Source organism: Marmota flaviventris, chromosome 4, assembly GCF_047511675.1.
Source record: "Marmota flaviventris isolate mMarFla1 chromosome 4, mMarFla1.hap1, whole genome shotgun sequence".
In the NCBI taxonomy this organism is placed as follows: domain Eukaryota; kingdom Metazoa; phylum Chordata; class Mammalia; order Rodentia; family Sciuridae; genus Marmota; species Marmota flaviventris.
This window is the reverse complement of record NC_092501.1, coordinates 120,737,902-120,761,938: the sequence shown is the minus strand read 5'-3', so window position 1 is coordinate 120,761,938 and position 24,037 is coordinate 120,737,902. Positions and strand designations below refer to the sequence as shown.

General features: G+C 39.4%; 1 long non-coding RNA gene across 1 annotated transcript in view; it reads right to left on the bottom strand.

The window, feature by feature from the left end:
- Window positions 1-11,691: 11,691 nt before the first annotated feature.
- LOC139705379 (uncharacterized) overlaps window positions 11,692-24,037 on the bottom strand; it is a 127,775-nt gene continuing 115,429 nt past the window's right edge. The window contains exons 2-3 of the long non-coding RNA XR_011707249.1: window positions 23,481-23,537; window positions 11,692-11,775 (exon numbers count right to left, since the gene is read on the bottom strand). This is a non-coding gene — a long non-coding RNA (uncharacterized lncRNA). The remainder of the gene's footprint in view (window positions 11,776-23,480; window positions 23,538-24,037) is intronic.

Genomic DNA, 24,037 nt, shown 5'->3' with positions numbered 1-24,037 from the left:
AGTTAAAAAAATATAATCTCTATCTTAATCTCTTAAACCCCCAGGATTTCTCCCAGCATCCTCCTACCACCCTTTGCCCTCCCATAAGCTCTTCATGACAGCTGGCTGCTCTCTCCTCCCAGCCTTCCTTTCTGCTAAGTCATCTTGTGTCCTCTATGACCACAAGCCTAAGGCCAGAGTCAGAGGGCAAGCATCATCTCTCCCACTCCAGGTTTTTGGGTAGAGTTTTTGCCATCAGCAGTCTCCTCTTGAATAACCAAGGTCAAAACTTACATAGGACGTGCTGGATTTTCAGAATCTGAATATACTTAGCCCCTTTCCCCGTGAGATAAACTGTGGAAGTTGTAAGGAAACTTGTTTTACCTCAGTGTCTCAGGGATATTGCAAAGTCAATAGAGCTGTAAAGACAATTACTTCCAAACAGTAGAGCTTCCTGAGTCCCTGTCTGTTGGGGTGGATGCGGGGAAGGGTGGCACTCAGGTAGGGCTGGATGCTGGGTCAGCTTCTGCCCTTCTCCATTCTTCCCGCTCTATCTAGAGGATTGTTCTGAATAAGCAAAAAGAGATGATTACATTCCCTCCCCTTGGACAGTACTAGTGGTTCCCCAGCCCCTCCAATTTTAGATTCCCTGGGTGTGCTCAGAGCAATTATAAGTAAAGAAAACACCCAGTGCTCCTGCACTAATGAATTACACAGTGCTCACCTAATTAATAAGGTAGCAGTGCCCTGTTGAATTAAAATTATAAGGTATCAGCCATTTCAACAATCCTTTCTTAAAAATTAGCAAGTGGAACTGAACCCAGGGAACACACAAGGGAGACACAACACACAACCGAGGGCAGGCGCACCAAGTCCTGACAGGGTGATGGAGGGCTTGGGTTAATGTTTCCAGCAGTGGCCTGAGAATCAATGACTCTGAGCCTTTCCAAAGATCACAGTCGTTTGGACAATCTGGAGCAAACCATTTAGGCATACTAAGTCTGGAGGAATCAATTTCGCCATTCCTGAAATAGTCCTATTAAATGCTGATAATTTTCCTTTTGGGGGTACTGAGAAAGACTCATGGCATGCCATGATACATCGAGTAGAAGAGAGATAGATAATTACGAGAAATGAGACTGTCTCCTTAAAATGCTTCCTCTCACCAGTTTTGGTGATTTTGAAAGGCAGCAAAAGGCAACGTGGCACACACTTATTGTTTTGTTGAGATGTGTTGGAAATAAGAATGAGATCATAGATTTCTTTTTTTCTTAAAGCATCCCATGGAAGTGTACCATTCCATAAAGGAGATTGTGAAGATAGTTGCAGAGATTTTGAAGATTGCTAATCCAGTTAATAATTTGGCAAAATCTACTGAGAGGATGCATGCCATGGAAGGCACAAACATTGACCTATTCAGAAGTCTAATTCTATTTCAATCTCTGCAAATGAAGGAAAAATGAGGTTCCGCTATTTTCAAAGTATGATGCAATTATTAAATAGCTACCAGATGGGGAAAGGCAATAAATGCATTTTTTAATCATTCTTACAGGTTACTTCCCTCACTTATTTTCTCTTTCAACTTCCCCTGCTGATCCACATCTGCTTTCCGATCCTTAGTCTCTTATCTGTGATTCCCCTTGGGAGTTATACTTCGTAGTTTATGTTGGATCTTAAGGATCTCTCATGGCGCACTGTCACCACAAGGAACCACTAACACATACTTTATTCATAACTGGACTTCCCAGGAGTGATCTAGAACACCAGATCACACACCCCACGCTAGGGATAGTACATGACAAAATTGATATTTGCTGAAATTGGGATTCCCAGAATCTTTGACCAGCTACATGCTTCCATCAGAGATTCAAAGATGACAGGTATGCTAACTGCAAAAAAATCATAGTTTGGTGAGTTAGGGCGGGATCAGTCAGAACCAACAAGGACTTCCTTCACCTGGCATTGGCAGGCCTACATTATAGGTAGGAAATAGGGTATTTGTCAAGTTTCAAAATATAGCAAGGACAGGCCCTAAGGAAAGCACATTAAGAAAATGATGGGAACTTGGAAGGAGATTGTCACACCAGGCCTGGAACAGAACTGGCCTAAGAGTTGAATTGTGTCTGGGAAAATTTAATATGCTGAAGTCCTAACTCCCAGTATCTACAAATTTGACCTTACTTGGAAATAGGGTTGTTGTAAATGTAATTAACTGAGCTGAGGTCATTAGGATGAACTCCAGTCCAATATAACTAATATCCTTATAAAAAGTGGAAATTTGGACTCAGATCTGCACATGGGGAGAATGCCAGGTGAATAGAAAGGCAGAGATCCAGGAGATACATATACCATCCAAGGAGCTCTAAAGACTGCCAGCAAACTAGCAGAAGCTAGAGGGGAAGCAGGGAGCAGATTCTTCCTCACAGCCCTTAGGACAAACCAACTCTGCCAGCACCTTGATCTCAGATGTTTAGCTTCCAGAACTGTGAAATAAGAAATTCCTGTTGTTGAGGCCACCTGGTCTTGGCACTTCGTCCCAATAGACCTAGAAACTGAAGATGGGTTACCTGCGCCAAGCTTCTGTAACTGGGACAATAAAGACCTCCTACTCCAGAGCTGTTTTGAGGGATAAAGTCAATTACTCGGTACAGTTCATAACAAATATTTGAAGCTTAATACATGTTGGCTGTTGTGATTGCATAATTACTATGCCTATCATTATATGTGTTTGAAGATTCCCTCCTATTCCCTCTTCTGTGGTTCTCAACACAGTCAGATTATTAAGTCCTAAAGTTGGTTGAAAACTAACTCCCTCAACTGTGCAGAATGATTCATAGGTTTATAAACCTAAGTTTTAATTTCAGAGCTGATTTAAGGAGAGCCGAGCCTGCCTTTGTACCACTGTAGAATGGCAGGCTTGTAATGCAGTGTAATACACATCCACTGGGAGATGGCATGAGAGTCGCCTCCCATAACTTAATCTTTAAAGCTACTTATGGAAGGCTTTTGTTGAAACAGACAGGGTTTCTGCAATTAAATTACCATACGTTAAAAAGGTTTCATTATGGTGTGATTCTATTATTAAAATCGGCAGCAAATAAGCAGTGTGGGCTGCTGGCTGCAAGCTGGCATTACTGAGACCAGCGTTCATTTTAATAGGTGAGGGAATATCAGCCTTCAAGAAGCTCTAAAATAACACGATCTCAAGAATATGCAATTGGTAAGTTGTTCTCCATTATTCATTTGAAGAGAAGGATATCCACTGAGAAGATCTATCTTGTTAATTCATGTGGCAGGCTATTGGCTGCTAGAAACTCCACTCTGATGTGGGAGAAGAGAGGCAGAAGTTGGGTCGTTCAAAGCTTTGGGATTAGCGAGGCTTTGATGTCCTCACGCTGGAATGATGGCTAGTCCAGATCTGTCGTCTCTATCAGCCTCTATCAGCCAGCCTCCCTATCTCAAATAAGGTGTTTATCTTCCAAAAAATTGCTCAGACTCCTGTGAAACCTAGCGAACCCAGACAAATGGAATGCCTTCTCGGGGGCTTGTCATAATTCTCAGCGTGCAACCTCTTATGGTTGCCAGGAGCTGTTTTTATGGACTTGGGGTTGCCAATTTGAGATTGGCTTAGAGATAAATACCCACCCAATTTTGAAGTATGATTTTCTGAAATCAGTGGCCTGACTTGACCAAATTGAGGTTTCTTTGAGTTTCTATTTTGAGGTTTTTGTCTACTACAACCCACACGAGAAAAAAAAAAAACCTCCCCAAACTTTTCAAATCTGGTTTATTTTGCACTTGCTATTTGAAGAAGTAGCTGTTGGGAATAATAACTGAAATAAAATTATATCAGACAAATGGTTGTTTCCAACCAATGTGCCGGAGGAAATAATCAATAGCTCTAGTGTTGGAAAATCAAATATGTTGACATTAATATTACTATGTTCTCTTCTTCTCACTAACATTTTAGATTGTGCCTCTAAAGCATTTATTGTTCAAGGTTAGCAATCTTATTTCAGATGTGTCTTAGTAATTCAGCATTTGTATTTTATAAGCTGCTAATTGTTGTGTTTGCATATGGTATATAATTTCATTTAGCATTTATGTTTGTTTGCATATGCATGTATTTCTTCTCAGTAATAGGAGGTCAGTGTATTTTAATGTATTAATCTGTTTCTATTTGCATATGTATATTTTTCTGTGCTCACTAATAGGCTGTCACTGCATTTTTATATATTTATAAATTTTATGGTGATGTTTGCTATTAGTTAAAATGTACACATTTTATTTTCTAAGTGAAATTTATTTTTATGTGTTTAATACATGAAAAAATTATTCATGAAACAACCAACCAAAAAGCTCTAGCAAATATTCCACTGAGCTACTTATATACTAGCCCACAGCCATTGGCAATGCTAGAATACTAGTCTCCACTATGAGATCCTTGCTTATCATGACTTGGTTACAGTCATTGTGGTCATAGGTTTTAGCATTTTCTTTAATCATGGCAATATTGACTTATATCCTTCTCACTATGCTTGGTGCAGTCTATGTCTGTGATATGTTTTTTTTTATTGGAAAAGATTCATAAACACAGATATTTTTGATCCAGTGGTGAGAGACTTTCAATTTAAATGAAAAATGTGTTTTATAGTTCAAGCACAGAAAATCTGGTTATAAAGTAAAATCTTGTGCTCTCTCCCCCTTTCCCAGTGCACTGCCCTGCCCCCTCCAACATCCTAGGTAGGTGGTTTTCCAGAGGTAAACACACCCTACCATTGCCCCACAACTTGAGGCAGGGACACTATCTGTAGTGGTGTTGACACCTGAGCAAAAGAACGGCTCCCTGATGGCACTGATGAAGACAAGACCTGAGACTCACACACCAACCAGTTCTGTTTCTATTAATAATTCCTCTGGCTCTTCTAGGTTCTTCTGGTAGTTGTCTGTATGACTCTGAATACAATGCTTCTTTATTCCAGCTCCTTGACTTTCTGATTTTATGCAGGTGTTTATTGCCATCCCCTGTGAAAGATGAGGAATATCACATACTTAACACCAGTCTGTGTCTTTCTGCCTTTTCGCTTCTACCAATTTCTTATTATTTTTAGATCTTCTAACGGCTGCCTATATGATTTCAAAAAATAACGTAGCCATCTATTTCTTGATATGTCAGATGTGAACAATGTCTATTGATTCCTTATTACATAAGATGATATTTGTGGTTTCTTTTCCCAACTTCTATCAGGGAGGCCATTGTTTTTACATTATGTAGTTATAACATTTAAGCTTTATGGGGTTGAAATTAGGAGTAGGGTTGTTTTATTTATTTATTTTTTTAAGTTCAGTGGATTTCTTTGAACTGGACTTTTAATCTCAGCACTGGGAATTTTTCTCCTGTTTTTATTTTCTAGAAATTATTTTTTATCTTTCATTTTTTTCTAGTTTTTTTTTTCCTTTGGAACTTTGGAGTGAAGCTTTTCACCTTTTTGTCATGTTCTGTGTTTTGGGAGATGGCCCTACTTTTTATCTTCCATTTCTTCCACTGTATTTTTCATAGTGAGGATTGATGATTTAATTTTAAGCTTTATCTTATTTTTTTTTGTAGCATCCTATTCTAATTTATGATGGGATTATTTTTTTCCAAACCTCTCTGAATTTGCTAGTTATATTTAAAGTTTATCTTGCATTTCCTAAATCATTTTTATATCCTTGGGGATATTTTTTCCATCTGGTTTATCTTTGTGCTTTTCTACATCTGGAGGCCCTCACTTGCCAGTATTGATGTCTTAGGTCCCAGGTAGTGTCATGTGCTTCCTCTGTCATTGTGTGGGTCTGCTTCCCCCAAGAGCTTGTTCTTTTAAAAGGGTAACTGAAAATTCAGTGTCTATGAGCCAGGCATGTCTGCCTGCACCTTCTCTAATGACCTGTTCAGCTCCTTCAGAGAGATGATCTCCTGTCCTACCTTACCCTGAACCCATGACTGGTAGCATCTTGGAGACAGGTGTGCTATACAGACTTTACTCTGCACAATGTAGCACAATTTTTTGGCACACAGTACTCAAAGTTAAGTCACCTCAAGGTTCTCTGGGAAAGATAGTTGCTCCCACTTCATTTAAGCTTCGTCCTGACTCTTCCTTTGTTCAGGCTGGACTTCAACATACTTCTATTTATTCCCATTTTTCAGAAATTAAGCAATGTCTCCTAACTAATGAAGACTGACCTTCTGTTTACAATGTACTTTGGGATTTATTTTCCTTTTGGGCAACAGTCCTGTTATTTCATTGTGATTCTTTTTGAGAAGGTGGGGGTAAAGGGGGATGAGGATAGTAGTGTGTGCTCAGGGTATCCTCAGAAATCCCCTGTGAGATAGATATACTGTCTGACCAGCTCAGGATGCACCTTTTGGGAATACAGGCTTTTCTATGGTTTTTTCTTTTTTTCCTTCAGAGGGGAGTAGCGTTGAAGCCCAGGTCTACTGAGAGGAATATACAGGTAAATGGATGGAGTTGGAGAATGTTATGCTAAGTGAAGTAAACCAATCCCAAAAACCAAAGGCTGAATGTTCTCTTTGATAAGTGGATACTGATCCATAATGGGGACAGGGGAGGCATGGGGAAAATGGAGGAACTTTGATTGGGCAAAGAGGAGGAAGGGTAGGGAAGGTACATGGGGGCAGGTAAGATGGTGGAATGAGATGGACATCATTGCCCTAGGTACATGTATACTGCATATGTTGTGGACACTATATCGTGTACAACCATAGAAATGTAAAGTTGTGTTGCAATTGTGTACAATGAATTAAAATGCATTCTGCTGTAATGTATACTAATTAAAATGAATAAGTTAATTTAAAAATAACAAACGTACTCTTTTGTTATGGAAGATTGAGAATACATAACACTCAAGAGAATAGTATGATGAGCCGAGTATAGTGGCATATGCTTATATTCTCAACAACTCAGGAGGCTAAGGCCAGCCTCATCAACTTAAGGAGGCTTTAAGAAATATAGTGAGACCTGTCTCAAAAATATAAAAAGGGCTGGGAATGTAACTTGGTAGTAAAATGCTCCTTGCTTCAATAACCAGTACCTACCCCCCAAAATAATAGTATGATGAATATCCATGTGGTCATTACCCAACTTCGACAAGGACCTCATGAGCAATCTCATATCTTCTTCAACTTTACTCATGTTTCCTTCATGGAATTACTTTGAAGAAAATCCTAGACATCAAACTGAAATAAAAACTAGCAGTACGGGAAGAGATTTTCAAGCCAGACTATGATGCTGTTTTTGTCATTGTTGTGTCTGCTTTTAGGTGAATGAGCTCAGCAGGCTGTTGAGGTCTGAACTGCTCCCGTGGCCTAGGTAGATCACACCAGTAATGTGGATAGCTGAGAATTGGTTTTTCCCATTTATAATTTTTTCTATGAAAGGTTAAGTTACTCAATTAACACTTATAAATACCAAGAAATGGTTAAGTAGGATATACTAGCTTTAAAAAGATTAGTGAAGCTGCTTCTTATTCTGTGGATGCAGAACGTTATTTGACTCTCATACTTTTCCCTTCTGGGTTTCTGAACTTTCTGTGGGAGGAGGATGGGAAAGCTCAGTCAGTGCTAGCTGAAGGTGTCTGAAGCAAGTGTGTTGGGATTCCAGTGAAAAACTAGGTGTGGCCCTATGTTTTGGTCAGCTTTTTCACTGCTGTGACTAAAAGACTCCACCACCACAATAGTTTATTTAGGAATAGTTTGTTTAGGGGCTCACAGTTTCAGAGATCTCAATCTACAGACAGCAGGCTCCATTCCTTGGGGCTCAAGGTGAGGCTGAACATCATGATGGAAGAGTATGGCAGAGGGAAGCAGCTCACATGATGATCAGAAAGTAGAGAGAGATTTCCTCTTGACAGATACAAATATATACTCCAAAGCCACATCCCTGATTTCCAGCTCCTCCAGGCACACCCTACCACTTCAGTTACCACTCAGTTAATCCCTATCAGGGGATTAATTCGCAGATTGGGTTAAGACTCTTTAAAATTCAATCATTTCTCCTCCAAACCTTCTTGCATCGTCTCACATGTGAGCTTTTGGGGGACACCACATCTAACCATAACATCCTGATAGACAATGTTCCTGAAGGCAACTGGCATTCCTACACCCTTCTTCTCTGGTCTAGAAAATATTTTATATCTAAAATTAAAAAGAGATCCATCCCACTGATATATATAGTGTCACACGTGTCTCCATGTTATCATATTTTCTGATAGCTTCAGCTTTCATGTCTATATTAATTACTCCCACAGAGCTCTCTTTTCAGGTCGTATTTGTTATCCAAATTGCAGGCTTTTGTCTAGGTATTGATAGCACCTACAACAGTACCTAGGACATAATAGTATGCAGATATTGATCCTGATAGATTTTTAGAGTCATTTCCAAATTGATATTATATCAAAATTGAAAGTGCATTTCACACTCCAAGCCATCCAACTTTGGCTTAACAGGTTGTTAGTAGCGCCCCTCTGCTCCTCAGCTGAGCGGAGAGGCTAACTGTGGACCCTTTCCTATCATTTCCTCAACAATCCCTTTTTGGGCCAAGACCTATGTTCACTTCTTTGGCCTTTTCTCTCATATGTGTGTTTTAATGTTTATTAACTTCATCACTGTCTAGATTATTTTCTCCAGTTTTTCTTCTTACATTCTCTCCAGGGATCAAGTATCTCAAAAATCCATGTTGAACCTCACTCCTCTTTCACACTTCCAGCCAATACCCTCAGAGATTCTTGGCTGCCTGTAGAAGGCAGTGTAAGTGTCTTTGCCATTGCAGGTCCTTCACCCAGGCTTCAGGCCATTTATTTCAACTTAATCACTGTCTGCTTTATCTTTGTTGTTTGCCATTCCACTGGAAAGAAGCCCCATAAGGGCAAATACATGTTCTACCATGTCAACTGATGTATCTATTCAGAATATCCAATGAGTGTTTGGGATATAGGAAGTATTGGATAAAAATATATTGAATAAATGAATGTTCCTTACTTCTTTCTGAAAATTTACACTGAGTCAGTGGGAATTATCTACAGTTTTCTCAATTACAAGACAGTATTTTCTACCCCCTCCTTTTGGCTTCTACTCTTCTCTCTCCTTGAAATAGTTCCCTTTTTCTGTGGCTTCCTTGAAGACCCATCTCAAAGTCTTTGTCCAGTGTCCTGCCTTTCCTGATTCTGGTCTAGAACAACCTTAACATCTGGGGGAGTGGGTGGGTCTCTGGACTTCATTTGGATGTTCTCAGAGCATTTACTACATCCTCTTGGGTTGTAGATATCTAGGTATTATCTTGACTTCCTATTACAAATTGCAAACTCCTGGAGAGAGGGAAGTGTGCCTTTCATATATTGGAAGCTGGATTCCTACATTTTTCTATCTTCCACAATTGTGGATACCTCCTGAGGATGTTTGAATCACTCTTTCTTGGTGTTTACTGGTAAATGAGAAGTTGAAATCTATAAATATTTCACCCTTTTCTTCTACACTTACTCTCCAAATCCCAGATATGTTCTTTATAATGTCAATCATTAGCTGGCCATCGAGTTTTCTTCTATTTTCTGTACATGATATATTTATGATGTGGTGAAACTTATCACTAGCGTCGGGATTTGCTGACCCAACACGATGTGTTTTTTTTTTTTTTTTTTGACTCAAACTCCTATAATTGACCCTGGGGTTTCTGTTCACTCATTATTAATCTGGATAGATACACTATACTGAAACCTAGTTCCAGCTCTGAGAAAAACACTGGAGCAGTTTCTGAATTGCATGTGCTTAATTTGAAATTGGATTAGTTTCTCTAACGTGTAAAATATGGGAATTAAGCAGCCAGCTCTGCCACTTGCTGGCACCATAGCCTTGGTCAAATTACTTACCCTCTTTCTGATTCAGCTTCCTCACCTATGAAGTGGGGGTAATAATACCTAATTTACAAGTATCGTGTGAGGGTTAGATGATTTAATGTAAATAAATTAATTAGAATAGTGTCTGTCATGTTAGAGGTAAGTGGACAATAAATGTTTGTGGCTATTATTGAGGGAAAGCCATTGGAATGAAGCTTATTTAGGGCCTTATTTAGTCCTTAACAATGACTTCATACCTCAGAGTTAGCTATGGCAGGAACCACCATGATCTTTGTCATTGGAGCCTTTCTCCCTTCACTGGCTTGGGAAAATCTTGAACATCTAACGTGGTCCAGCAGAACTTTATGATCTGGTCTTCATTTATATTTCTGACCAGCCATGTTGAATTCTCCAGCACCATAGTTTCTCTCATCTTAAGCTTTCATGCAAGCTATGAATACGTATTACATTTATCCAACCTTAACATCGTTTCTTCAAGAATATCTTTTCTGCTAATTACTTCTCTACCCTCTAATATTAGATGTATTTCCCATGAATTGCTGAAGCCCAGGAAGATATTAAAAAATGTTTAAAAATCAATGTAGCATGGACATAATCAATAAGATCTTTTGATAGCTATAGCAGTAACGTCTTGGTAACCTCTGGTGTCCTTCCTTTAGTTACTGGGTGGTGAGGCACTCTTGAGGTACAGAGAGGTGGAGGGAGCCAGACTGACGCGGAGCGCTCCCCTGTGAACTCCGAGCAGCTGTATGTGCCGGGTAGTATGGACTTAGTATACTGAATTAACAGGTGGCACAGTGGCAGTTTTTATCAGCTGAGATCCATCATCCTTCTATTGGGAAAGCACTTACCATAATTCTAATGGTCTATTTCCTTATACATATTTCCTGCCAAACATTAAGTTCTAATCATCACATCCTTTTAAAAATGGTCTTAGATTAAGTTCCCCTGAAAGTAGAGTCTAAGTCAAGAACTCAGACAGTGCAAGGAGTTTCTTGGAGAATTGATCTTAGGACACAGGAGTGAAGGAGTAGAGTGAGTGAGGGGGAAATGAAGAAAATCCCATATAGAGCTGGTTTTTCTAAGGCATTACTATAGGGAAGAGGGACTTAATTCTGATTCATCTCCTTGGTAGTGAGCAAAATTTCTCCCTGAATTGTCTTCTCTAGGAGAGGAGGTTGGGGTATGTCCCTTGGATTGAGGATTTCTGATGGAAATATGAACTCTCCTGCATTTTCAGAGTGTGTATTTGTGTGTATGTGTGTGCGTATGGGAAACCTTGAGCACAGAGGGGCTTGGCAGCATCAGAAAAGGTCCTGGGGCAGGAGGCAGAACAATGACCCACACATACATGAGGTGGGTTCACACTATGTACAACTGTCCACTAAGCTACCACTGAAGTCCCTTAGGAGGAAACTGACATGGGGCACAAGAGGTACCTTTATATGATACACTGGCACTGAGAACCTCAGCTTTCATTTAAAAAAATTAAAAATATCTTGCTAAGTTACATATTTTTCATGTTTGTCCCTAATTCTTTCTCAATAGCTTTCCTTTTATAGACTCAAAGATTTAGCAAATAAATATTGAGCACATAGGATATTTTAATGATAGGTTTTTTGATACAGAAATCGAAGACCCAGTCCCAGCCCTTCACAGAGCGTCAAAACTTTCAGGGCCTGACCCAATTTTCCTTAAGTGGCTTCCAAGCATTTTGCATTATGTTGAAGTTTGAAATTTTGACTTCGTAGAACAATGGGTGGGGATGGATGGAATCCAGGAGTTCTTCATTCTAGTTCTTGATCCTGGTCTTTCTTCCTCATTCAACCCCTAGCTTCCTCACATCTTAAATGGAAACCATGCCTCCTATATTTTCTTGCTTAAATCCTGTGTTGGATGGATAAAGGGAAGTAATGCTCACATGAACAGCACATTAAATAAGCTCAAAGTAGCACTGTCAACACATGCTGTTTGCAAATGTAAATCAACAGATGAGATGAGAAAACAACTGAAATGTATCGCCGCAAATCTCTCCCTGTTCTGGTTTTGAGATTTCAAGGGTAAGATTTATGAAGTGCACGTTGATCTAAGAAACAGGGATGTCCAGTTCAGTTTCACTGTGATACAAACCAGTCCCTTGCACCAGTGCCTTACCCAGGAGAAGAGAAGGGAGAGAGGGGACTCTTTATTGAGCACCTGTTGTATACTGGCATGAGTGAGTCACTCAATGTGAGTGATTTCAAGGCAAAGCTATATGCGGATGCATCTTGCCTTTGGTTCCTGACTCCCCTTAGGATCCCTTGGAGCTTCTGTGGGCTTCTTTTCCATTTGTCCTTTCTCACCCCTCAGGACTCTCTTGCTCTTCTCTCAACTGTGCTCAGGGGATGCAAGATTTCTCACCTCCTTTTCATTTCTATACCTTCTGCATCTCATGCCATAGCACCCAGTCTAAGGTATCTTAAAAGTGCCATCCCTGTTTAAAAATTAATAAAAATACTGATACTATGAGACATTCTGTTTTAGTTCCAATAGCAGTTCCAAGGCTAAGATTTCTGGGTACTTTAGCATTCAGTGAGAGAAAATTTTGGAGGACAAAGTGGACATTTTGGCACTTCTCAGGTGACACTGCTTGTAATACCTTTCTACAGGACTTACACTACTTACATCATGATGTCAGGCAACCTATGGCATCTTTTGACCCTATGGGGAAAGCAGAAACTTCCTTCATCATTATCAATTCTCATGTGTCTGACTGCAATAAGAAAATGACCTTTTCAGGTGTTAAAATGGGACATTAGCAAAAGTAAGAAGGGTACAGGAGAGAAAAGGTCAGCTGAAACCAACAACATTTTACTTATGAGTTCCCTGGATTAGTAGAGAAGGTCTCAATAATAGTACCCCCACCACACACACCACCCAACTCTGCTATTGGTTCTGAGTTTCCAGCCTACTAAGAGTCTTTGGTAAAAGGATGATAAGTGATAATTCTAACCTCAGATATTGGCAGTGCTTTGCAGTCTTAGATTCATTCATGTTGTTTGCAATAATGTTTTCTGTTTTTAAGAGGTTTGTAAAGCTGCATAATCCATTTCGGCTATTGTGATACACATTGCAATTGTCGTAATTATCATCACTGAAGTGCTATTTATCCTTATGTATAACACAGGTTCCCACCTTTCTTAAAAACCATTGTGAAGAGGTTGAGGCAACTGCAAACATGCTTCCTTTACTTTTTAAGATCGGGTGAAAACATTTTGCTGTTGAAAAGGTTCATTTTTAACACCTGAAACTATATTCAAGCAATTTGGTTTGGGTTTTAACAACAGTGTCAAACCATAAATTCGGCAGAATTTATATCCTTTTGTTTTCTAGAACTCTTTCAGTGGCTCAAACTCTGAGTTGAATTTCATAATTAATCTTTTTTCCCTAGACAAGGGCACATTTCTTAACACTGTGTTTTATGGTTTTATAATTGAGCATTTCTGACGAGGAACAGAACCTTAGGCAAAACACTGACAGCTCTTCTGAAATCTTTTATTTGACTTTCATATAAGGAAGCAGGTTCAGAATCTGTAAAGTCATAAAATCTGACACATTATTAGGTACAGAGTAGTTAACTAAACCTGTGATTGATTGATCCAAAATGATTAGAAAAGAAACTGTAATCAGGCTGGTTGAAATCTGCAGAACTCCCGTGGATTTGTAGACTTAGGATGGGAGAATCTCTTTACCATGGAAATTTATTTCAATAAACCTTAATACAGGCAACTGTGGCACATTTTTTCTTTTCTTCTTTCTAGCTTTAATTTTGTTTGGGCTTTATGGATATCAGTTGAGAACAATGTCCAGGTAAATATCTTTTCATTCCTTCCTAACTTGCCACGGGGACTATACCTTCACTTTCGAATTGCAACCATTAATTCCAGGTGTTTTTCACTTTGACCCATGCTCACTGCTTGGTTGTGTGTGTGTGTGTGTGTGTGTGTGTGTGTGAGAGAGAGAGAGAGAGAGAGAGAGAGAGAGAGAGAGAGAGAGAGGTGTGTGTGTGTGGATGTGGGTGACTGTGTAGGTGTGGTGCTGGGGATTGAACCCAGGGCCTCATACATGCTAGGCAAGAGCTCTAACACCCAGCTACATCATCAGCTCACCACCTGGTCTTAAAACAAATAGAATTCAACCTCTTATGGCAATTAAACTTGGAAAAGCAATAAAGCAGATTTTGAAAATAAAGCAGCATTTCCTAACATGTTTTCTTGAACACTTGCTTCCTTATATGTGTGGTAAATGCTATATCCGGTGCTACTCTGTGTGGCCTGTGATCTGATGCCAGTCCTCAAACTGTTTCCTGTCTGTGATGTGATATATACAAAACCTGAGGATAGGTGTTAGAGACTTGAATAGAAATTTAACATAATAATTTTACATCTGTTAAATCTTAAAATAAAAAATTGAGGACTTTGTTGTATTTTGTGTGCATGTGTTGTTTTTATTTCAGTTTTCTACTAAATTTTATTTATTTATTTATTTGGTACCAGGGATTAAACCCAGAGGCACTTAAACAAAATGACCCACATCCCAAGCCATATATATATATATATATATATATATATATATATATATACACACACACACACACAGGGTATCACTGAATTGCTTTAAACAGGGTTGCTTAGGGCCTTGCTGAGTTGCTGAGGCTGGCTTTGAACTTGCAATCCTCCTGCATCAGCCTCCTGAGCCACTAGGATTACAGGTGTGTGCCACTATGCCAGGCATGTTTATTATATTTTACTGAAACAATGCTCCTGGATGAATTGGGGGAAAAAATCCAATAGTGATCCTGCCTCATAGGTAGAAAAGTACTGATGTATTACTATTGTTCTTTAGAGATTCATAATACATGATATATAATAAACCAGAGACTCTAAGAACTTGCATAGGGAAGAGACCTATTTAACTGTGTGGTTTCAATTCCACCTAGGCCTCAGAAGTCTTTTTTTTTCCTTTTGGGTTAGCTCTATTAATAGTCTATGCAATTAATGATAATAAAATTAATATCATTTTAGGAAATTATGATAAGCAATATTTATATCACACTTTATGTTTCAAAATCATAACATACTATCTTATTAAAAAACCTATTCAAAATGGAGTCAGTAGGTAAACCAGGCATCTAACTTGATGCCATATTGCACATTAGAAATGTATGTTTTAACTATTAGGATATAAACAGCAGAATTACCTACTTATGTATCATTAAGGTGTTTTAGAGAGTTGATCCATTAAGGATGAGCTATTTTCATTTCAGATAAGGAATCAGAAATAAAAGTGATGTGAGGAGATGATTTTGATTATTTATTCATGTCAAAAATAGAAGTACCCTGAGGCCTCTTTCCATATATGTTGGAGCCACTGATCATGCTGTGAATTCTCATGATTCTCATGACTGTAGTTTCAGCTGTCCACAATTTGGGTAATATTTGGAAAACCTCAAAGTAGACTTTGGAGATTTGTTCTATACAAACAGGCCAAGCCACTGACATCCTGCATTAAATGCATATAAGAAATCCCTTTTGGACTCCAAGTGGGAAGTGCACTTTCTTAATAGGGGACTGTACTTTCTTCCTTGAATTCCACAGATTTGAACACAGTCAAACTGAAACTGCTGCAGAAAAACAAAACAAACAAACAAACAAAACAAAACAGAAAAAACAAACAAACCAACCAAACAAACAAAAAACAAACAGAAAATATAGTATATAGTTAGAATTTCATTTGTTGCACTTAAAAGTAAGATGCATGGGATAGCAGTGGATGTGGTATTTCCTGGGGGCCATAGTTTGGCAATTCACTCAAAAAGATGGCATTTCCTTGAGAAATTTTCTTGGTTCCTGGGTTTTAATGTAACCTTTCAGTGTTGGAAACTTTACAAATGAGCATGTGTTTGGATGCTGATCAGTGATATCAAAGCTCCCGACAACCCTGATGATTAAACTCAGATTGCTAAAAGCATAACAGTGAAGAGTACTTATTCTAGATGCAGTTTTCCTATCTTCAAATTAACTTCTTTTTTTTAATACTGAAAATTGATCCCATTGAGCTACATTCAGCATTGCATCCCTCTGATTTTTATTTTTTATTTTGAGAGAATCTAACTAAATTGCTGAGGGTCTTGCAAAGTTGCTGAGGCTGGCCTTGAACTTGAGATCCTCTTGCCTTAGCCTCCTGAGTCTCTGGGATTATAGGCATGTGCCACCATGACAGAATTAAATCTTAACTTCTCCATTAACTGTATAACATTGCATAAGTGACTTAGCCTCAGTACTATGGCAAAGATTGAATTAAATAATATATATAAAGTACTTAGAATGTTGTCTGGTGTGCAGTAACCAACCAATGATGGTTAGCTATTTAATTTACTTTGGTAGTTGCAATGTTAAATGAACTATACATTAATATTGGCTTGATTAGTTTTTCTCACCTGTGGACAGGCTACACAGGAAGCCAAATTATTAGCACCTGCCTGGCAATCATGGTGTTGGAAGAGGTACTTCTATCTTTATGCTTCATAGCACCAGTCTATGACTACATGATGCATCCTGTCAGGTTCATGCACGCAGCTGGCGAACAACCCCACAGTGGGTTATGGGCCAGAATTGCTGGCCCAAGAGATATTCTGCCTCTTTATGGTGATTCTGCATGCTTCTGTGTTAAAGTGTAATAATAAAAAAATTGTCCCCCTCTGTGTGCTGAGTTTACAGCATAGGTCTTAGAAGGCTACCTTATTTTCATGCTTACAGAGGTCATATTACAGTTGTTCCCAACTACACACATACCTCATATGAAATATGCATATATTCAGACTCAAAGAATATCTGTGAATTGAGTAGTGAAGATGAATAATTCTATTAGGAACCAACTGGTACTTACAGGAATCAGTCACTCAGTGTGAAGATTTGCAGAAACAGTCACAATTTCAGAAATGACATGAATTTTATTGACTATAATTATACTCTGAAGTTGCTTATCGAGTTGAAACCTTAGGATTTATCTAAAATATTAAGTATCTGCTTTATCGGTTTGGCCAAATTTCTTCAAGCTGATAGATTGAGCTTAAAGAAAATCATGCACACTGGGCATTATGTAGTACGTCTATAATCCCAGCCGCTCAGGAGACTGAGGCAGGAGGATCGTGAGTTCAAAGCCAGTCTCAGCAACTTTGTGGGGGCACTAAGCAACTCAGTGAGACCCTGTCTTTAAATAAAATATAATAAAGGGCTGAGGATGTGGCTCAGTGGTTGAGTGTCCCTTAGTTCAATCCCCAGTTTCAAAAAAAAGAAAAAAATCATGCCCATTTTACAAGGAATATCAGGATATTCCTGAAAATTTTTATTCTTTTGCCACATTGCAGCCAAAATTTGAGCCTTGTAGGCTTATGATGATATACCATCTTCTCTGAAGTTGCCCGAGTTAGATGCTGGGAGCCCTCAGCAATGACAGGAACCTATGGTGAGATTAGAGCTGTGCATGACATTTCTTACCCATGGTTCAGTCAGTTATGTACCAGTATTTTAATGATCTTGCTAAACACTGAAATATGGTTCCAGCTAAGTCTGCTCTTTTAATGGAGAAAGTGGTTCAAGCAGATTTTGGACTGCTTTTGTTTTACTGTTAAGAGTCAATGTCCACAGTTGGCTGCAATTTAGCAGAGAAAAATCAGGACATCCATTTGTGGATGGATAATGTTAAAACCGATTATTAAGAAGGGTGGATATTCTTATTCTTTATTATCTCCATTTAACACAGCAGATAGATTTTGTGCATCATTCATTTCCCCTGACTTTTAAGATCAGAGTATATAAAAATAAACTTTTAATTAGCAATCTAGTGAAAAAATAGACTCATATTCAGATCTTGCATTATGTATTTTTCCCTCACTTCTAAAGCCTTTTAAAAATAATCTCCATCATTTTAACTTGGCAATGAACCTCCAGCATCACACTCAAAATTAACTTATAGTTTTCATTAAGTGCAGTCTAGACTGTGTCTTTTCTCATTTCTAAAGCATAAGCAATTTGATTTGCTGCTTATCCCAAACTTTTTCCTAAAGACAAAAAGTGGAAGTTATGTACAACTGCTTTCAAACCTCCAATGAAGTAAGTACAGTGTTCAATAACTTCATCAAAGAAGGTCTAAATTTTATGGTGCAAATGGCAGGCTTCACAGGTCAGTGAGCTTTTTCAAATGGTACACAGGCTGCCTATATCAAATTTGTAGAAAAGAATTGATTTTGGTGGTTGGAATAAGGCCATTTTCATCTAGCTGCAAGCTTTCCAGAAATAATAGTGCTATATTAGAAGATAAATTATATATAGATTACTGTTTTTAAGTATTATTCAGAATGTTAACAACTAATATAATGGGCCTTCTATTGCAATCCTAAATAGCAAGTGTCAACCTGCTTTTTAAAGTTCCCCAGTAGCTCTCAGCAGTCATGTGGGTTCCAGGGAAAGCTGTGCTGTCTGGCTCACAGAAACATCATGTTTTATTCTTGCTCTTTGTTTTCTTCCTTGTAGGTATGCTGCACCTCTGTTATTGGCAGGACCTTTGATACCTGGCAAGTTGCACCACTGGGAGGTAGGAAGAAGTGTGTCTGCAAAATGCAAGTTCTTAGTGTGTTTTCCTTCCGTGTGAGCTATTAACTGGCAGAAAGATTGGTAGGTGCACAATGCATCCTCCTGAGCCTCCTCTAATTCACCATGTGCTCTTGTGATCTTTTACTCATGAACCACTTCTCAGAATGGGAGCTTTTCTAATTTTGCAGCCTTACCATTTCAAGAGGTCAGAAGGGCTGTGTGCAGCACACATGGGCAGCATATTTTTAAAGAGACCCTTTGCAGCTAGCTATATGTTTGCTGTAGTTAGGAACCGAATATATGATGTATACTGTTTCCATAAAAGTATAGAGTTGTGCAGAGAAATTCTCTCCCAGTTCCTTTAGTTTCCCTTCTGCACTGCTGTTGCCTTCCAGTATTTCTCTGTTTGTTCATACGTTTGTATTCTTAAGGAAGGCGGGAATTCCTATCATCTTTTCTCCCATTCCAGTGTCTAGCATAGCATCTGGAACATAGTAGATGGTTGGGTTTGTTAAGTCACTGCCATCCTACTTGGGGCCTAAAGACTAAAATCTGTTGAAATCCCACAAAATCTCAAATACAGAGTATTTGTATTTTGCTAATGTGAACATTGAATTAGAACCGAATCTATATGATGCTCAAGTGAAAGGAACTCAGAAATAGTGTTTATTTTCTTAAGAAAGTAAAGAAAAATGGTGCTGGGGATGCCAAGAAGAAAGACAGGCACACTTCTACCATGGACATGTCTCTGACTGCTGTTTCCCATTTGAAAGGTGGAAGTTGGATCTCAAGGATCCTTTTAATTGTAAAAGTTCAGGGCATCTTTGGCATAGATCATTATTTTATTTTGTTTTATTCTTTATGTTTTAAAGATCTTATGTTCTCATTGCAGTTCAGAATGCATGAAAAATATATAGATTCAATTCAGAAGGGCTTTTTTCTTTTTTAAAGAATTTAACCTTTATTTTATTTATTTGTTTTTAAATGGTGCTGAGAATTGAACCCGATATCTCACATGTGCAAGGCAAGTGCTCTAGCACTGAGCCACAACCCCAGCCCTTAGAAGGGTTTTTTTTCTAGCCACAAAGCTTATGATAGACCCTTAACTACAACCAGGACACTAAAGAGAATGTTTCCAAACCTCATTTGGGGTTTTCAATGCCTGAGTGATACTTGCAGCTGGCATATCAAATTATATATCTCATGTAACTTTAATATCTGAAGAGTATACTTTAAAATGTAAATGAAAAAGGATAATTAATTTTAATACAATCATCTCAAACTACCTTGCCTCCCACTATTAGAATGACCTCTCTAGATTTATAATGGTTTATTTCACTATTAAATAAAAACTATCTCTGCTTTAAAATATCTGGGCCTGTTATGCCCATTCAGGCGGTTGTTCAAATGTCCACTGTCAAGGACAGCATAACCAGATGGGTTGGTTTCAATTTAACCTGCACTCTAGTCTCAGTGGTTATTTTACCACTTAGAATAATAGCAGTTCTCAGATATTTAATATATTTCTCGGAGCTGAGGTGTTCAGGGTCATTCCAGACATGACAGTCCCTTATGAAAAAAAGAGGGGAGGGATCGGATTCTCTCTTCGCACCAGTCATACATAAAGGGCCTCCTTCCCATTGCTCACTCTCTCATGTTTGACTTCTGGTCCTTGGTCCTCCTCCCTGGGGGAGCATGCGTTCCTCTGCGAGTTCTTTGTCATGAAAACTCAGAGCTGAAAGGGACCTCAGAGTTCATCTGTACATTTCATAGATGAGAAGCCAAGGGCTGGAGAGGTCATGCAACCCACTTGAGGTCACACAGTTAATTAGGAGAGGGCTGGACCTGGACTCTGGGTCTTTTGACCTCTACTCCAGAGACTTTTCTATCAGGTGTGGAGAGGGGCAGTGGCAATGTAGGCATTAGAGACTCCATGTGGCATTTTAAAATAGCAAGACTTTCTTTTCAATTTTTTTCCTCTCTTGTTTTACAAAGATTTCTTTTCTTTTTCTTTGCTTTTTTTTTTTGTTAATTTCCCAGTCCTCCCATTTTCTTATATGGAAGATTAATCTGACATCTTCTGCAGAGAATTGACTGTTTCCCACAAAACAAAGAGTGGAAAGAAAGTAGTACAAGCATTGGAGGGTCTCAAGGGTCCTTAGTGCTCCAAGCTTCCGACAGCTCAGTAAACATCCCTGCCCTGATTGTCCAGGGAGTGGAAGAAGCAGGAGGAAGTTGCCTTTAGAGCACTAGGGACTGTAGGAGAAGCAGTGTTGCAGCGAGTGAGTGGCTAGTGTTCTTGGCGCTGTGATAGGTCTGTTTTTCCAGAAAGTACAAAAAAGCAAAATCATCATTCCTAAAGCTCAGAAGAGCCTGGCAGCCAACAACACTCATTCCTAAGGCTCTAAACAAATGCCAAAAGGCACTGTGTGTCACATCAGAGATCCCAGGAGACAAGCCAAGCATGTGTTTATGTTGCACACAGGTCTACAGGGAGGGTGCCTTCAGTCTCATGAAGGAAAGTTCTAGCTCTGATATCAATGAATATGTACCTGCTCGAAGGAGGCAGGAGGTATAAAGGGTGATACCAGGAGGACTTCAGCCTAGGTGTTGAGAGCCTGGTGCAGGAAGTTTCCAAAGATTAGAACAGACACACAGAGAGTCCTAAGTTACCCTTGCCTTTAACCTTGCCTCCTTTCCCTTTCTCCTGTTTCCTTTATGCTACCTTCCATACTCCTGAGCCTTAACTATCCTACAAACTTCAAAGCTGGCAAAAACATCTTTGGAGAACACTCTTCTGTCACTTTAGGAAGTGGGACTGTACCAATGGCTGAGCAACATTGCCATTTTGAGTTTCAGAGCAGTTAAAGATAAAAACTGCTACCTGAGCCAGACCACAAAGACATCTCCCCCTCTCATCTCCTTACCCTGTACAACAACAACTCGGCTTCTCTTCCACTCAGACAGCTCTCTGGTCTACAGAGGCTTTTGGATGCATGTTGGCTGAAGAAAGCCATTAATCTCTATTTGAGTCATTTAAACAATTTTCTTTTGACAGAGGGAGTAGTGGTCATAAATAAAAGGTTTTTATCTTTGACTTCTAGGATAGGCCTGGGAACGGCACATCTCCAGACACTAAATGGAGTATTGTGATAAGACTGAGTGGGAAAATGAGGAAGATATGAGGCTTGATTCAGGGTCAGGAGAAGATGCATGTGGAACTGGATTTGAATGGCTTGCAGAAAGTCAGGTCTTAAACCAATGTCAGCTAGCCTTGAGGTCAAGGACATGGTCCGCCCTACTGCCATGGCTGCCTAACACTTCTGACACCGGCCACCTTTCAGACCTGATCAATCAGCTACAGATTGGGAGTTCTCCATAAAATCCCTTAGGTTTGATAATTTGCTGTAGCAACTAGAAACCTCAAGAAATTTATAGTTACAGTTTTATTATAACAAAAGAATACAAATCAGAACCAGTCAAATGAACAGACACATAGGGCAGTATTTGGATTGGGAGGGTTCCAAACAGGAAGGTTCCATGTTCTTAGGGACATGTTACCTTACTGGCACAGATGTGTGACAATAGGAAACCCAGGAAATATTTCCAAGTCAGGAAACTTATCCTTGCTTCAGTATGTAGAGCTCTCACCAAGGCTTCATTTGGTAGGCATGATTTTGATTGAATTGTTGCTCACATGATTAAACTCAACCTCCGGTCCTTCTTTCCTACCTAGAGGTCAGGTTGATTTCACATGGCCCAAATCTCTAGGTCTAATCACAAGGTTGGTTTTTTAGCATGGCCAGGCTTCTCCCTAAACCTATCCACTGACTGGCCCCACTCTGCGTCATCCCTTTGTTATAAACTATCATGTGAGGTGTGAGAGACCCCTGGAATTAACAAAGTCACCCCTATTGCTGGGCAGTTCCAAGAGTCTGGAGGTTACTTCTAAAAAGCTGGACAAAGGCCAAATCTGTGTGGGTGTGGTTTGTTCTTCTCTAAGCATTTGGCAGTATGGGTTGAGATGTAAACCCTGTGTGAAGTCAGGCTGTGACAGGGCGTGACACTGGGAGGGAACCTGGCCACCTGCCATGATCTGGACCTGCATGTGTTGAACTGTGTGTCACCTAGAGCCCTGTGAGAGCTGTTACCTGAGTAGGAGTGAAGCTTTGAGTGCATTTGGTCAGCTTTGACACCCAAACAAGTTACTAATGGCTGTGAATCCATAGCCTTAAGTTTCTCTTTGCTGTTAACTCAAACCAGAATAATAAATGCTGGTGTCAGAGTAATAAATGCTGCTAAAACAAACTCATATTACTCAGTCCTTTCCAGTGCAGTCATGTGTGTGGTGGTGGCGGGGAGAGAGAGAGGGAGAGATTTTGAGTTGGAAAAATTGTCAGGTTACCTTCAAATAATTAGTATTTGCATTTTAATATTCTCGGAGGTCTACATTTGCTCACCAATACAATCTGACTTAGAGGACAGTCAGTAATCTTGTGCGGTTCTTCCATAAAAGCTGAAACAGTCAGTTTGTCTTTGAGGCTAATGCACAGCAAGAGGCTAAGCTGATTTGTGTTTTCTTAAATTCTCCAGGTGATAGGGACTGGGTAGCTTATTGGCCTTCAAAGGGCTTCTCTTCATGAGAAGCGAGTGCAAGGAATTAATATGCTACCCAGAATAGGGATAGACCAAGCGGAGGCTTCTCTAAGATCACCTGGAGCCAAGACAGGAGGCAGATGAGTAGCACAGAGGATAATGGGGTGAAAGTAGGGAAGGATTAATTCTGGGCATTTTGTATTCCTCTGTTACGTCTCAGGACTTTGAATCAGGGAGACTATAATACTAGATTACTAGTCCTTTGCTACAAGAAAACTGTTTTCAAACCATCTCCAGGGTGGGTTAATGCAAGGAATGTCATGCATGGATTCAGAAGACATGGTTTGAATGAGACTAACTTACTTATAGGCCGTGTTGTCCTTGGTGAGTCCACTGAACTTTCCACCTCTGTTTTCTCATCTGTAGAACGGGAATGAAAATGTCAATCTTAAAGGATTATTATTAGAATTTATAAAAAAGATGCATATAAAAATACCTGGCACACTGTATTTGACATATTGGGTGTTCAGCAGGCATGTCTTTCCCTAGCCTTTACCGTTTCTTTCCACCAAAGTGCTTCGTGATCTAAAACTTCTTGCTACTCAAAGGCTTTGGAGCGGCCACTTTGACACAGAATTCTGCATTGTCTAAGAGTCTTATTTGCCCTGCAAACCCAAATTCTCCTTAATTGCTTCCTTCCTACGGTTGCTCTGTGTAAGTTCTGTATAACTCAGTTTGAAGTTTAACCCTATTTGCCCTTTGTCAAGGGGACTGTGCTTGGGGGGTAAGCTGTTTCTGAAGAATTGTGCAATTTAGAAAAATTAAGTTTCAGGCCAGCCATGTGGCTCTGACAGCTTATACTGCTCAGTACTTAGCAATAATGGAGAAAATGCCAGTAAAAATGACAAAACGGCAGAGCC